The 17,701-nt window shown below is 42.7% G+C and overlaps 1 long non-coding RNA gene across 1 annotated transcript; it reads right to left on the reverse strand.

The window, feature by feature from the left end:
• Nucleotides 1–4,438: 4,438 nt before the first annotated feature.
• On the reverse strand, nucleotides 4,439–5,110 carry LOC145343404 (uncharacterized). The gene is made up of 3 exons (XR_013886702.1): nucleotides 5,052–5,110; nucleotides 4,674–4,776; nucleotides 4,439–4,517 (listed from the first exon to the last, which is right to left on the reverse strand). It is a non-coding gene; the product is annotated as an uncharacterized LOC145343404 (long non-coding RNA).
• Between the last annotated feature and the right edge of the window lie 12,591 nt (nucleotides 5,111–17,701).

Genomic DNA, 17,701 nt, shown 5'->3' on the forward strand with positions numbered 1-17,701 from the left:
TAGCAATACTGAAGGAATTGGTGAGTCAGGATGGTGACTGACTTGGAGGGGAACTTCCAGGCATTGGTGTTCCCATGGATCTATTGCCATTGTTGTTCTAGGTGGGACCAGTCATGAGTTTGAAAGCTGCTGTCTAAGGAGCCTCGATAAATTCCTGCAGTGCATCTTGTAGATGCCGTTGTTTGTCAGTGGAGGACAGAGTGAATGTTTGTGGAATGGGTAGCAATCAAATAGGCTGTTTTGTCCTGGATGGTGTAGTTGAAACTGCACTAGTGCCTTGTAGCTCATGGGTTGATCTTAGAGAATCAGGAGGTGAGTTACTCGCTGCAGAATTCCCAGCCTCTGACCTGCACTTGCTACAATGATTATATGGCTGGTCCTGTTCAGTTTCTGGTCAATGGTAATCTCCAGGATGCTGATCGTAGGGGAATTCAGTGATGGTAATGCCATTGAACATCACGGGGCAATGGTTAGATTCTCTTTTATTGAAAGTGGTTATTGCCTGACATCTGTGGGGCACAAATGTTACTTGCCACTTGTCAGCCTGAGCCTGAATATTGATCAAGTCTTGTTGAATTTGAACATGGAATGCTTCAGTATCCGAGGAGTCACAAATGATTCTGAACATTGTACAATCATCAGCGAACATCCCCACTCTGACCTCATGATGGAAAGAAGGTCATTGATGAAGTAGGTGGAGATAGTTGGACTTAGGACTTTGGCAAGGCCTTTGACAAGGTACTTCATGGTAGGTTGTTGCATAAGGTTAAATCTCATGGGATTCAGGGTAAGGGATCTAAATGCATACAAAATTGGCTTCTTCACAGAAGCCAGAGGATAGTTGTAGAAGTTTTTCAAACTAGAGGCCTGTGACCACGGTGTACCTCAGGGATCAGCGCTGGGTCAACTGTTATTTGTCATTTATATTAATGATTTGGATGAGAATATAGGAGGCATTGTTGGTAAGTTTGCAGATGACACTAAAATTGGTGGCACACTGGACAGTGAAAAAGTTATCTCCAATTGCAACAGGATCTTGATCAATGGGGCCAATGGACTGACAAATGGCAGATGGAGTTTAATTTAGGCAAATGCAAGGTGTTGCATTTTGGTAGATTGAACCAGGGCAGGACTTACTCAATTAAGAGTGTTGGGGAGAATTACAGAACAAAGGGATCTAGGGCCACATGTTCGTAGCTCTTTGAAAGTGGAATCACAGGTGGACAGAGTGGTGAAGAAGGCATTCAGCATGCTTGGTTTCATCAGTCAGAACATTGAATACAGGAATTGGGACATCTTGTTGAAGTTGTACAAGACATTGGTAAGGCCACACTTGGATTAGTGTGTGTAATTCTGGTCACCCTATTATAGAAAGGATATTATTACACTAGAAAGAGTGCAGAAACAATTTACTAGGATGCTACCGGGACTTGATGGATTGAGTTATAAGGAGAGGCTGGATAGACTGGGACTTTTTTCTCTGGAGTGTAGAAGGCTGAGGGGTGATCTTATAGCAGTCCTTAAAATAATGAGGGGCATAGATCAGCTAGATAGTCAATATCTTTTCCCAGAGGTAGGGGAGCCTAAAACTAGAGGGCATAGGTTTAAGGTGATAGGGGAGAGATACAGAAGTGTCCAGAGGGGCAATGTTTTCACACAGAGGGTGGTGAGTGGCTGGAACAAGCTGCTAGAGGTAGTAATAGAGGCAGGTACAATTTTGTCTTTTAAAAAGCATTTAGATAGTTACATGGGTACAATGGCTATAGAGGGATATGGGTGAAATGCGGGCAATTGGAATTAGCTTAGGGGTTTAAAAGAAAAAGGGTGGCATGGGCAAGTTGGGCCGAAAGGCCTGTTTCCATGCGGTAAACTTCTATGACTCTAGGACACTACCCTGAGGAAGTTCTGCATTGTCCTGGAATTAGATGATTGGCCACCAGCCACCACAACCAATTTTCCATGTGCCAGGTATGACTCCAACCAGCAGAGAGTTTTGCCTCTGATTCCCATTGACTCCAGTTTTGTTTGGGCTCCTGGCTACCTTGATGCCAAGGGCAGTCACTACCACCTCACCTCATTCTCATGATCATGGAATGTTTTTACCTAGTATGAGGTCATTCAGACTATTTTTGAAAGAGCTATCCAGTTAGTTTCACTCCCCTTCTTTTTTCCCCATAGCCTTAGAATGTTCTCCCTTTAGTTATACATCTTATTCCCTTTTAAAAATTACAATGGGACCAACCTTCAATACCAGATTAGGGCAAAGACAAGAAATTGCTTTATTTTTCTGAATACAAAATGGCTGACTGAAAGTTCCTTAGCGTCACGTAACATCAAAAGTTTGTCTACCAAAATAATTAGTGTTTTAGTTAGCTACTAAATTGCTACGTTTTTACTTCAGCGTTTTTAAAAATAAACATTTGGTAAATAAGAGGATTTGATAAGATTATAGCTATCTGTTTTGCTGGATTGTTTTGACTATTGTGGATAATCATGTACAGGAATGTACGACCAGAGGGACAATCTTGAACAATATTTACAATGTTTCTTATATTAAAATGTGTTATTTAATTGCCTGAGCTTATGTAGCTTAAGAATGTCTGAAACAGTCATGTGTAAATGATGCATTGAGTTCCTCCATGAAGGTTTCAGAAACAGAAGCAACATGGGACTTTTGGGACCACATGACTACCAGACACAGCTATTTTCTCTCCATTCATTCAAATGGCTTGTTTTTAAAGTGAATATGGATGAATATCACCAATTCTATTTATGTTGAAGACTGATCTCAGTTTGATCTTCAACTAAAACACATTCGCATTGACCTGAGGAACAACACAGTTTTTGCTCACAGACCTTGGCCAGAATCTCCAACCTCATCTGTAACAGCTAGGATTCTCCAGACCCACTGCAGTGAATGAAGCCTAATTCTCCATTCTCACTGGCAGTAGACACATTGGAGAATCCCAGCCTCTGTTTGTATTTCATAGTGTTCAAATAAAGTGAAATGTTATCCAGCATAGACCCTTTCCTATCTCTAAACTAAGACTAAACATACTGTGCTCTATTGTTTAAAGTTATGGTGAGAACAAACCTGCAAAAAAAATGTAAAGAGGGAGACTTTTCAACTACTTCTTTCTGTTTTCTCTGTTTATTTTATGGGTGCAACTGTAGGTTAAGCTCAGATTTGCAATACAGCTGCCATTTGTTGTTTATACTCATGCTCAGCAGCACGCAACTAAACATAACTACTTATATTCCTACACTGAAGAAACCAAAGGAAATTTTCCGATTCCATTGGATGTTGTATGTCTATTGGAGATGTCACATCTTCATCCCCTGATTTTTCACAGGTTAGCACTTCTGCCCCACAGCTACAGGGACCTAGATTCGATTCCCGACTTGGATCATCGTCTGTGCAGAGTCTGCATGTTCTCCCCATGTCTGTGTGGATTTCCTCCAGGTGCTCCGGTTTCCTCCCACAGTCCAAAAGTTGTGCTGGTTAGGTGCATTGGCCATGCTAAATTCTCCCTCAGTTTATGCGTGATGGTGCCAGAGTGTGACAACTGGGGGATTTTCACAGTAACTGAATTGCAGTGTTAATGTAAGCCTACTTGTGATACTAATAAATAAACTTAAAACTTTAAGCATTCTTCTACTTTAATTCGGAGATCTGCATTTAAAATATAGACTTCACATCTGCCTTTAATGTAGAACCATGCTGGGGCAAGGCAGGTGGGGTCTAACAATCAGGAACATGTGGTTTGCAGTTTATAGGTGGAGAAGTTATTACACAGGCAGTCATTGTCATTCACTACGGAGTGCCCCAAAAATGAGGACCCAAAGTCTGCTGGGAGGCATCCAGATTTCACTAGGTGGTCTCTCCACATAGCGGTCTGCTCCCTAGCTGCTAAATGTCAGCAGAGGTCGGTCATGGCCCTTAATTAGTCTGCAAAATATTTACTTGGAAGGGACAGAGTGAACAAGGATAAACTATTTCCACTAGTCGAAGGCTCTAGAATCAGGGGCCATAATCTAAAAACCAGAGCCAAGCCATTCAGGAGAGGTGTTGGAAAACACTTCTACATGCAGAAAGTGGTGGAGGTTTGGAACTCTCTTCTTCAAATGGCAATGGATGTAAATTCAATTGTTAGGTTTAAGTCTGAGATAAACAGATTTTTGTTAAGCAGGCATATCAAGGGACATGGGCTAGGACAGGTACTTGGAAATAGGCTATAGATCAGCCATGATCTTATGGAATAGCAAAGCAGTCTCGAGGGACCTAATGGTTTAGTCCTATTCCTATGTTCCTAATTGCTAGTGAGTAGCTCATTTGGCACTAGGCAGGCAACCATTCTGCCAACTTATCCACCACTGTACATTGTACTTTTGTGTCTCACCAGTACATATCATGCCTCTTATCCTGGGCTTTGGGCTGGTGGCTCTTAATTTTCACTTTCTGATTTCCAATCCTCTAATGCCTGGCTTCAGTTCAGTTCAGTTCAGTTTTTGGGTATCTGTAATGCAAAAAAGAAAAGGGTTGGGCTGTGGAGATGGGTAAGAAGAAGGTAAGCAGTGTGTGCTTACACCTCTGCAGCTTGTCAGTCAGAATAGATTGTGGAATAAAGGTGACGGGGGATAGGAAAAGGAGGATTAGATATACCTTCTCATACCTTCTCAAGATGGTCAGCATTGTTTTCTCCTTTGGGGTTCAAATATGAAGGTTTTCCTCCTCTAGTTCTTTGCTGCTGATTGCTGCAATGTGTCCCTCTTTTCCTGCAACAATACAGATGCGTGTAAATGAATGTTATGCAATAGTCTTGGGTGATGAACTATCATGATTAAATAGTTGCCGGTGAGTGCAAGCTGTGCATGTTAGGCTTGCAACAAGGCTAATGTGTGAAGATGAAATGAAGCATATGAACGGAGCATTGAGTCCTGTTTGAAAGTTGGGTAATGGGAATGTAATGAAATGAGCAGTGGATGAGGCCAGTAGCGAAGGTGGTCGGAGATGGCATTTAAAGGTGAATTCACTTATCTTGTCAACTAACATGAGATCATTTAGCTTCCTCCTGTGCTGGATCCATGCTCAGGGAAGATGGTTGTAATTTGCAAAGACCTGTTATTTCAGCTGCTGAGTTCCTGACTGTGGTGTCTTAGGACCAGCCACCTTGAGCTATTTCATCAATGACCTTCTTCCATCAAGACAGTCAGAAGTGGGGATACACAGTGTTCAGTCCAATTTGTAGCTTCTCAGATACTGGAGCAGCCTGTATTTGCTGGCAGAAAGAAACGGACAACATTCAGGCTTGGGCTGAAAAGTGGGAAAGAATTTGCACCACACAAGTGCCAAGCAGTGATTGTATCTTACAAGAGAGAATCTATCCATCCCTCCTTAACATTCAGTTCTATTGTTAAATTTCTCACTATCAACATCCAAGAGATACCATTGGCCAGTAACTGAACTGGACCAGCCATATAAATACTGTGGCTAAAAAAGCCGATCAGAGGCTGGAATGTCTATGGCAACTAAGTCTGGAGGGTGATGGAATAATCTCCTCTTGCCTTCAGGAGTGCAGCCCCAAAAACACTCAAGTTCCACACCATTCAGGACAAGACAGGCCGCCCGTCCTAACCATCATTTTAAACATTCACTCCCTCCACCATCAATGAACATTAACAGCTGTGTGCACTATCTACAAAATGCACTGCAGCAAATTGCCAAGATGACGGCACCTTCCAAATCTGCAAACTCTATCTCAGAACAGGGGAGCTCCCCCTGCAAGTTTCCCTCAAAGCCTCATAACAGCCTGACTTTAAATTATTGGTCATTCCTTCACTGTCATTGAATCAAAATCCTGGAACTCCCTCCCAAAGAGTGCTGTGCATGTGTCAATACGATAGGAATGTGGTAGTTCAAGAAGGCAATACAACACTCCCTTTCATGTGAAATTAAGAATGGGAAGTAAATGCTAGCCTTGCCAACACTTTTCATGGACAAATATAAAAAAGATAGTATTCTGGTTGACAATACGAAGCTGGTGGATTACTTTTACCAACTGCATTTTTCATCTTTTTTAAACAGGATATGAGTGTCATTAGCATGGCTGGCATTTGTTACTCACCCCTAAATGCCCATGAGAAGGTGGCTGTGAGCTGCATTTTTGAACTTTTTAAAAATTCATTCATGGGACGTGGGAGTCGCTGGCTGACCAGCATTTATTACCCATCCTTAGTAGCCCGAGAGCAGTTCAGGGTCAACCACATTGCCTTGGCTCTAGAGTCACATGTAGGCTGGACTGGGTAAAGATGGGAGATTTCCTTCTCCAAAGGACATTGGTGAACCAGATGGGTTTTTCCAACAATTAACAATGGTTTCATGGTCGTCAGCAGATTCTTAATTTCAGATTTTTTTAATTGAATTCAAATTCCACCATCTGCTGTACTGAGATTCGAATCCATGTCCCCAGAATGTTTGCTGAATTTCTGGATTAATGGTCTAGTAATAATCCCATTAGGCCATCACCTTCCATGACTGCTGCAATCCATGATGTGTACGCATCCTTAGAGTGTTGCTGCGGGGGGAGGAGGGAAATGAATCACCACATTCAGAAGATGAAAGAACCAGGAAAGAATCAGGATGATAACAGAAAAATAGTATCAGTTATACTTTGTACAACAGAGCATAATTCATAGTCCCTACAGCTGCTCTGTGCCACACCGTCCAACAAGTTACCCAGAACTGAGATTGAAAAATTACAGTCAATTATGTTCTTTTTTATGTAACATCCATATGGTTTCATCAATGTTGCATTTAAGTTCAGTTGAAAAGACATGTTATATATTGAAACCCCTCATGGAATGACAACAAGTTCATATTTAGTCTTTGCTCCATAAATGATCTTTCCTTTGTTCAGGTCAGTTATACTCAGTCCTGTTTAGGTTATGCAGTAAATAATACATATTCCTACATTTTCACCATCAATACTGACACCCTATATACATATTGCTATTTTCTTGGCAGCACAGAGATGTATTCTGTAACATGGCTGTTCATATTCACAAAGGTTTTCAAAGTTTCTTTTTATCTCAATCTAATTAATCTCACCATTATGTGGAAGAGGATTACATGGAAGCTTCAAAGGGTCTATTTATCACATAATATCCTGTGGAGGAGTGTTGGGTTACGAGGCTGTGGACAACTTCTAGCAGCAGTCCAGGCTTCATGTTAATATTTCTGTCATGTCAGAAAATGAAGTGAGGCTTTCAGAGCTGGCAACACCGGACACATTATGATTGTTTGATGAATTGGAACTCTATTTCAGCGGCAAGGGATGTCATCCAATGGATGGGATTTGACGTAAGTCACACAATGGGGCTTTTTAAAGCCTCCAGAAATCAGTCAAGTGAAGCAATTTATATCCTAAATATAAATTAGTTATAAGGTGCTTTCTCAGGTATGTTCCCAGGATTTAAGCCGAAGCGACAATGTGACTGGAAAACTGGACAAAGGTATCATTTTCTACACTTCATAAAACACCAGGATCTGTTTTCAGGTTACCATGAAAACAATCCCCACACTATTCTTCCATAATTTGACAACAATAAATCCCAATGCATCTATACAGAAGTCTCCAATTTTAGATTAATTATTATATTACTGAGACACTTATAGTGGTGTTGATAAACCTTGCACCTATGTAGCAATGATGTTATTTGAGTTTTTGGAGAGAGGTGTGATTTTGCATTCAGTCACATTTAAGGGCAATTTATCTTCAATGGTATTTAATTCCATAGATAGACATCACAAATGTTTTTGTACATCAAAAATGTATTTGGTGTTTCTATTCACAGGATTACGTTCTTGTGACACTTTGGGTAGAATCTTACCATCCTAATTTTCAATTGAGCACTGGGACCATTTTCAGGCTGGGAACCGGATCATTGGAATAGTTGCCTTCCTGCTTGTTCTTTCAAGAAGGCAACCAATAAATAGCCACCTCTGGGTTGGCTGACCAAGCAGAAAAGATAGCCTGGAAGTTGGGCAGCCATATTGTCAGATGGAGGATCTCTGCTTAAAGGGAACTTTGCAGGTTACAGAGAAGCTCACTGACAGTTTAGTTTGTAAGGTTGCAACATTCACAGGAACAGTGAGGAGAGCAGTCTTCCACTCTTACTTGGAAGTCCAGCTATGGGATCTGAGGGAGTACAGCAAGGTCAACTCTCCCAAGGATGGGATAATTTAGAATCATAGCAACCCTATAGAGCAGGAGGCCATTCGGTCTGCACTAACAACAATCTCATCTAGGCCCTATCCCCATAACCGCACATATTTAACCCATTAATCCTGCTAACCTATACATCCCAGGACACTGAGCAGCAATTTAGTTTAGCCAATGCACAAAACCCGTACATCTTTCGACTGTGCACAGAAACTGGAGCACCCAGAGGAAACACATGCAGACACATGGAGAACGCGCAAACTCCACATAGACAGTGACCCAATCCAGGAATCGAACCTGGATCCGTGGAGCTGTGAGGCAGCAGTGCTTACCACCATGCATCCCATGTAGCAAGCCAAGTAGCAAGGATGGAAATGACCAAGAAAGTCAGCAGAAACGTGTGTCCCTGTCTATGTGGAGTCTGTGTACCAAGAAGTTCCAAGAGGACATAGCAGGCAAATACTTTGATTTCCACAGCATTTTCCTGCACAGCACCCTTCACTTCAACTCACACTGCCGCTCCATTCATTCCTCTCCCTCAAGTTCCAATCGGAGCAGTCAACTCTCATACTCAGCCTATTGCCCTCTTGAGCTGGCCAGCTACACAATAAGGTTATTCATGAAGGTCCGCCTTCTCAACCTTGCCTGAGGTGAGACGACCCTCAGTTTAAATCACCATCAGTCAGCTCTCCCCTTCAAAGGGGAGAGGAGTCTATGGTCATCTGGGTCTATAGTGACTTTACCTTTTGACTTTATTGCCTTCTTGCACTCATACCTCGTAGTCACCCACCACAAATCATGCCCTTCATTCCAACTTTGCCTTGGGAAGATGGTGGATGTGGATGACAAAATCTAGTGTCAGGCTTCTACTTTCAGACACTCTGTTGGGAGTCTCACAGCACTGCAGATGCACCTCAGTGACAATCTGCTCTTCCCTTTGCAGGAGCATGTGGCTGAGGAGAAGGAATCATGAACACACACACACACACACACACACACACAGAGCCACATGTACACACATGCCCCCACACACCCACACAGTAATTATTTACACCAGATTTCAAGCAAGAATTCCTATTATTAAGTCTTGTCAGATGTTAAGACATTTTCTTCCCTCCTCACAAACATGTAATTACTATAAAGCCCTGAACAACATGAAGTGGATGTGTATCCAACATTTTGGTCAATACTGGAGAATGTAGCAACTCCTGAACAATCTACACCTTCCACAAATGAACTTAATTGTAATTTTCAGCATGGAAGCTCCAATCTAGATGCCTTAAAAGAGTTGTTGCAATACAATTATGTGTGCAATGTGTTTTCAGAAGGTGTGATGTGCAATAGATAAAGATGGGAAATTAAAAAACAGGAACTACTACTGACACTTTCAAAGAACAACAACAAAGAACAAAATCAGCCCGGGAAACAGGCCCTTCGGCCCAATGAGCCCGCGCCGCCATCTCAACACCACCAGTCCACCTCTCTATCCATGACCCCTATCTAATGTTTTATGGCCATCCAGATTGAGGGAAACTGATTTAAGGACAATTTATTCCTGCCAATCAGCCTAACAGCACATCTTTGGGATGTGGGAGGAAACCGGAGCACCCGGAGAAAACCCACGCAAGCACGGAGAGAATGCGCAAACTCCCACAGACACCGGCCCAAATCCATGTGTCTGCACAGCAATCAGCGATAGTCACTGAGCTGTTATCTTGTCCAGTTTAGGCACACACTAATGACACGAAGCACTAGGCCAATCTCGAACAACCAAGAGCAGCCCCAGTATGACCCATCGCCTGTATGCCCCTCGTTCGACACGAGGTGGACCGACTTAAAACCTGTGAATGAAAGAGAAAAAAAAACATTTACATTACCAGGGACGCCCCAATGCTAATGACCCTTATTTAAAAGGTTCTCCTATATCCACCCATCTCCAACTCAGTCATGAGCCTGTCTAAGTTACTCTTAAAGGACTCTAGCGTGTTTGCCTCCACCACCTTACTTGGAAGAGTATTCCATACCCCCACTACCCTCTGTGTGAAAAACCTCCCTCTAATATCTGTGTTGTATATAATATCAGTATGGTGATGTCACTTGTATTGATGGACTGTGTGTCTTTCCTCCAAGGAAGTCAAATCACAATGCCTGATGTGTACTTGCATGATAGAGTAATCTCAGTGTATGATAATAGTGATAGTACTCCCATATGACCAAAACTAATTGTTTGCATCTATTGCAAGTGGACTTCTTAAATCTTCCCGAAGGTTAACCAAGGAAGCACTTGTCAAAATGAGACCAGATACAAACCATTAAGCTGGATTATTTAAAAGCAAAGCGAGCCAACAGAAATGTGCTATGATCAAGCTTAACATGTTAATTTCTTTAATAAAAAAGAATTCACCCTGTGGTGGGAGGGGAAGGGGGTGTGGGAGGGGTGGGGGGAGGAGGAGTGCAGGGCAGAGTCTCCGAATCCATGAACTCTGGTCATGAATCGTAATGGCCTGTGAATTCGGTGCAAAATCAGGTTTTGTGTCGGGCACCAAAACCATCATGATGCTCCTGGCCTATTACGCTGGCCCCGATTGGGTTCCTGTCCATAGCGGACAAGAATCTTATTCATGTTCAAATTCACTACTTTAAATATAACTGATACGCTTGAAGCTCAATTCAAACAGCATTCGTGATCCTCCTGCCTCCCCTCAGCAATTTCCACTAGGTGGGCTTTGGTATAGCTCCGCTCAAGGAGGACCTGGCATGTTGGACCCTAAAGGTCGACAAAGCACCACTAACCCTTCAGCAATGATAGACATCTTCCCCTCACTATATGACACAGGCACAAGGTTTATCTGACCCGATTCCTCACTCAGGCCCTGTCCCCACTCAGACCTCCACATAGCTCCCCCCCTTTCTCTTTAGATCCCCACTCAGCCCCTTTGCCCCTCCTACTCCCACTCAACCCCTCTTACCCCTCCTATCCCCCACAGCCTCCCTTCAGGCCACATGTCTTGGCAGTGCCAACAGTGCACTCTCCCCTGCACCCTGGCACTGACATCCTGGTCTGGCACCTTGGGCCCTGAAGGGTGCAAGGAGGTAGGTCCAGTGGCCATTTGTCCCTCTGCTGCTGCCAGGCTGCAGATGAAGGTCCCTTAAGGGCCCTGGGGTTAGTTGGGCTTGGGCTGGGAGCAAAGTGTTAGCCTTGCCACTCTCCACTGGGATGGGAGTGTCATGGCTGGACTGCTCCTTTTAGGCCTGGCAGACCTGAAGATCACCACTGGCATGGTGATTTCAGATAGACACCATGATCCACATCTTCATTCTTGCCTGTCAGCTGTGAAAATTCTGAAGTGGCCAGGTCACTTTAACCTCAGTGCCCACCCACCCCACCCCTACATCCCCTCACCTCCCAGTCACCTGGCAGGATTTTAAATCATTGCAGCACTCCATTCTGCAGCATAGACTTCCCTTTCTCCCTGTCAGATGCTGTAGGTGTGAGCAGACCCCTTTGAAATCCTCTGACAGAGAGAATTGTGAATTTCATTGGGGCAGGGAGAGAGGGGATGGTTCCCCCTCAGCACAGCTGTGTATTCAGCCACAATGTATTCACACAGCTTTGATTTGAAGTTGTTGCGGCTTCCCAACAGGCAGAAATTGTTGAAACTCACTCCATTGCACTTGAAGCCTGTAACAATATCAATGTACAATGCCTCATTCAAAATTCAGCTGCCAGCTCCATGGATTTCTATCATCCTCCAGCCACCTGTGTTTACCTTTACTTCACTTCATGGATGAATGCATTTCAAGTACCTCACTGGTCCTGACTGCAATGTTGACAGAGTCTAAGCCTGATTTACAGCTTGTGGTTTAACTTCCTCTTTGAAGTGGTTTGCCTTCCTGCCTGTGTGGCATTGGAGGTTACCTATTATTTGTGGGTGTGGGGGGAGACTGCCCTCCTTTGGTGAGGAGTTGGTGGTGCTCCCCTGGTCAGAGTGGGCGCCACTATTATTTTTTTGTGCGACAGGAACCTGTCTCCGAGCACGGAGATCAGGTTGTTACTTAAAAATGGCGGCCCAGTCTCAGAACATTGGGGCTGGCTGGTGGGATGTCTGTATGGATAAATTAGCATGTCAACATTTATAAATGCTTCCAACTGGGTTGGGAACTTAGTCTCAATTTGGGAGAATTGTGGCCCTTTTCTCTACATTAAGACATCATCTTATAAGAACTAGGAGCAGGAGTAGGCCATCTTGCCCTTTGAACCTGCTCCTCCATTCAATAAGATCATGGCTGATCTTTTCGTGGACTCAGCTCCACTTACCTGCCCGCTCACCATAGCTCTTAATTCCTATATTGTTCAAACATTTATCTATCCTTGCCTTAAAAACAATGAGGTAACCTCAACTGCTTCACTGGGCAGGGAATTCACAGATTCACAACCCTTTGTGTGGAGTTCTTCCTCAAAGTCCTAAATTTGGTCCCCCTTATTTTGAGGCCATGCTCCCTAGTTCTAGTTTCACCTGCCAGTGGAAACAAATTCCCTGCTTCTATCTTATCTATTCTCTTCATAATCTATATGTTTCTATAAGGTCTCCCCTCATTCTTCTAAATTCCAATGAGTATAGCCCCAGTCTATTCAGTCTCTCCTCATAAGTCAACCCTCTCAACTCCAGAATCAACCTAGCAAATCTCCTCTGCACTCCCTCCAGTGCCATGATATCCTTTTTCAGGTAAGGAGACCAAAACTGTACACGGTACTCTAGGTGTGGCCTCACCAGCACCTTATACAGCTGCAACATAACCTCGCTGTTTTTAAACTCCATCCTTCTAGCAATGAAGGACAAAATTCCATTTGCCTTCTTAATTACCTGCTGCATCTGCAATCTAACTTTTACTTCATAGATTCATCGAAACTTCATAGTGCAGAAAGAGGCCATTTAGCCCATCGAGTCTGCACCGACAACAATCCCACCCAGGCCCTACTTATCCTCGTAATCCCACGTATACACCCTGCCACCTCTAACCTATGCATCCCAGGCAATTTAGCATGGCCAACAGATCTAATCTGCACATTTTTGGATTGTGGGAAGAAACTTGAGCGCCCCGAGGAAACTCACGCAGATACGGGGAGAATGTGCAAACTCCACAGTGATCCAAACCAGGAATCGAGCCCAGGTCTCTGGAGCTGTGAGGCAGCAGTGCTAACCACTGTGCTGTTAATAAAAATTGCTTTGAACTTATCTTAAATAGATCTATCTAAGCCCTGGCAGATTTTCTTCTTAACAAATCAGACAGAATTAACAACCTACCCAATTCAAGAAAATATTGCTTTACTATTTCTCGTACTTACTCAACACAAACAAAGATAATAGGCCTCCCAAACGTCCTGCTAAATGCTTGGCTTCAGTGATTCCCTAAGAAAAAGGGGATGTGCATTGTATTGGTTATTAAGAAATGAAAACAAATTATCTTATTTCCAATGTATCAGGAAACAACATCAAAGAGATTCATTAGCAATTAACTACTGCTATTGCATAAGTGGCCATTAGCTAAGGTGTTAGCAATGTTTTGTATAGCAAATTAGCAAGACCTTCGTGCAGACAGTACAATATTCTATTTGCATTCTCATTATGTTAAAGTACTATACCAATAGCTTCAGATTTTTTTCTCGTAAAGAACCAGGCTCTGTTACCTAATCAGCATGCTATTATTGCTACATTTAACACAATCTGCCTTTCTAAATTCTTTCATGGGCTGAGGACATCACTGACAAGGCCAGTTTTTGCTGGCCATCTCTCATTGCCCTGGAACTGAATGGCTTGCTCAGCCGTTCCAATATGGCAGTTTAGAGTTAACCACATTGCTGTGGATCTGGATTACATATAATCGAGACCTGGTAAGGGTGGTAAACAGTAAACTTCCTTCCCTAAAGGACATCAATAAACCAGATAGACTTTTATGACAATTGATAGTTTCGTGGTTACTCTTCCTGAGAATAGTTTTAATTCTTGACTTTAATTAATTAAAGTTCCGCCAGTTACCATGGCTGGAGTTGGACCATTCCCCCGAGTACAGAAAATGCTGGAAAATCTCAGCAGGTCTGACAGCACCTATGGAGAGAGAACAAAGCCGACATTTTGAGTATAAGTTGGCTCTGTTCTGTCCCACAGATGTTGTCAGACCTGCCAAGATTTTCCAGCATTTTCTGTTTTTGTTTCAGATTCCAGAATCTGCAGTATTTTGCTTTTATCATTTCCCTCGAGTATTTGCCTGAGTCATTGGATTACTAGCCCAGTGACATTACCACTGTGCCACTGTGTCTTGTCACTGGCAAGCTTACTGGAAAAATAATGGTATGTTAACACCACACCTTTTGCTAATGAATAATAATAATCTAGAAGATTCAGGAGATTAAGAGATTTGCCATGATTTCTAAATCTCCTGATTTTGCTAGTCGACCTACAGTTCTCCACACCATTCACTCCCACAAATGGTATCTTCGCTTTCCTGTTATTTTTCAGAGGTTCCTGGATGTGGATATTATTTGCCCATTAACTTTGTGAAATGAAATCCTTTGATCACTGCCATATTGGAATGGCTAACGAAGCCATTCAGTGCTAAATTTATCTATGGATAAACATATCTATGGAAATTGTAACATTTAAGTTATAGGATATTTCTATGCTTGGAACATTTGTTGCTGTTTAATAGCAAAGGTGGAACTTTCTGGGAGTGTTTTGACAGGTCACCAGATCAATTCAAGGATCAGTGAACGATTCTTCTTGAGACAGTCAGTTTGAGGCAGTCTGCCAGCCAAGTTTCACAATGAGTAAAGGGTTGACGTGAAGTGATCAAAGGAGCAGAGAAACAAGTTCCAACACAAAGAAAGTTCTAGGGAGCAGTCTTTAAGGGAAGTAATTTTCAACCATACTCACCCCAAGACGATAAAATCCTGTCCGAGTTCAACGGACCTTTGCATGGTCTTGTCGATTCCCGTGGCAGGCAGGACGGAAAAATTCCGCTCTATGAGGGAAGTGGGGAAAACAGTACTCCTTTTGGAGCAGTGGTGTTCTGCTTGACACGACCATTGATCTGAAAGCTAGTACTTGAGTTGACTCAGGAATCCAGGGAGGAGGAATCTCAGAAGGTGAGATTCAAACACTGTGATGTAGGCCATTGTTAAAGCCATTTGTGTAGGAATAACATTTGGAGAGAATTGCAAGGCAGGATCTTCAAATATAGAGATTGGCGACTCTTGTGAGAAAGATGAAGCTTCAGTGAAACTGATTATCTAATAATATAATAGGCAATTCGTTGGGTGTTGAGAAATCCATAGAGTCGTACCTATTCTGAACGTTAGAGTATATTAATTGTTTTATCTTTCTGAACTTGTATAGTACAATTTGTTTTTGATAGGATCTTGTGGCTTTACTGCAAGAGCAGGTGTCTTCAGCCTCAATCTTATCTACTTTAAACAAAACATTATTAGTTACTAACAAGATCTCCCCCAACACCCTGGGGTCCAGTTAAGAATGATAACAAGTGATAATGCTAGCTTTGGTTAAATGTTGCAAATCACTCAGAGATAGTTCACCCCTCTCCAGAAAAGTCTTGGCAATTGACTACTTCGAATCAGTATTCTTTAAATCATAGAGTCCTTACAGTGCTGAAGAGGCCATTCAACCCATCAAGTTTGCACCGTCTATTTGACAGAGTAAAGCAGGTCCGCTCTTGCGCCCTATCCTTGTAACCCTACATATTCAAAAATGGCTAATCCATCTAAGCTACCCATCTTGGGGCACTGAGGGGCTACTTAGCATGGCCAATCTACCTAACCTACACATCTTTGGAGTGTGGGAGGAAACCGGAACACTCGCAGACACAGCGAGAACTTGCAAACTCCACACAGGCAATCATCCAGGGCTGGAATTGAACCCGGATCCCTGGAGCTGTGACGCAGCAGTGCTAACCACTGTGCCACCTTGCCGTAAAGGAAACTTCAGTGTGGAAATCTTATCAGCCTTAACTGCGGCAAATATCAGCACTCGTATTTGTCCGTCGATCCAAGATCCTGCAAGAGTTCCCAGTTTAACTTGCCAAAGAAAGTTAAAGCTTGGGAGGAAGAGATTTTAAAAACATCAAGTTGTTTTTCTTTACTCTTTTTCTTACCTTTCCTTTCCGTCCCTTCTTTCTCTCCCTCTATTTCTCTTTCTGTACCTGATTTTAATATAAATCATTTCCTTCTCATTATTTCTTCTGTTTCTTTCTCATTTCTTAAATTTCATTGGTTACTTGCATTGTTCAGTGAGATTCCGGTTGCTCCGATGTGGTCACCATTATCAGTTCATTCTTCTGGCAGGTTACAGAACAAAAACATTTCAAGCAACCAGGGGTATAGATTTAAGGTTTGGAGGGGATTTGAGGAAAAGCTTTTTCACCCAGAGACTGGTGGGAATCTGAAATACGGTGCCTGAAAGTATGGTAAAGATGGGAATACTCACATTTGTGAAACATTTAGTTATCACTTGAATGGCATAGCATACAAGGCTATAGACCAAGTGCTGAAAAATGGGATTTGAATAGATAGGTGTTTGATAGCTAGTGCAGACATGATCGGCCAAAGGGCCACTTTTTGTGCTGTGAATTGTTGTGACTTTATAGGTGGGGGTTTACAGCCTCGCTCAAGCGACACCAGAAAATCCCACCCAAGGTCAACGGATATTTCCATTGTCCGCCCTTCGCCCATTCCAATTCCATGGAGGGAAGGGCGGTAGAATTCCGGTGTGTAACTCTCAAGGATGCAGGAAAACTCTAAATAACATAAACCAAAAGCTGCCCCAGGAGATTTGGCTCATTATACCCACTTTTGTTTCTTGCTCCAACACTAGCTTTACTATATACATATATATCATAGAATCCCTATGGTATAGAAGGAGGCTATTCAGCCCATCAAGTCTGCACTGACCACAACCCCACCCTGGCCCTATTTCCGTAACCCCAGACATTTACCCTGCTAATTTCCCTGACACTAGGGTCAATTTAGCATCATCGATCAACCTGACCTGCACATCTTTGAACTGTGGGAGGAAAACGGAGCATCTGAAGGAAAGCCACACAGACACTGGGAGAAAGTGCAAACTCCGCACAGACAGTATCCCGAGGCCAGAACTGAACTGGGTCAATGGTCATGTGAGGCAGCAGCGTATCCACTGTGCTGCCATGCTGCCCTTAACTATTTGTGGTCTTCTTCTGAAATGAAATCCTGTGTTAGGAATAACAATATGTATAGTTGGCTTAGTCTTAAGAAAATACGTAGTTCCTTGTTGAGCTTTGTTATTGAAACATGACCTTTGCCCTATAGATGATATAGCACTTTGATTTAATCTGCAGCTTATAATTCTGCAAATAGAATCTCTGTCTCACACATTATGGAATCAAAATCTTTTTACAGGATGCAATTTGTATCTATGAACATCTTTAAA

Source organism: Carcharhinus amblyrhynchos, chromosome 5 (genome assembly GCF_965287045.1).
Source record: "Carcharhinus amblyrhynchos chromosome 5, sCarAmb.v2.hapA, whole genome shotgun sequence".
Lineage (NCBI taxonomy): Eukaryota > Metazoa > Chordata > Chondrichthyes > Carcharhiniformes > Carcharhinidae > Carcharhinus > Carcharhinus amblyrhynchos.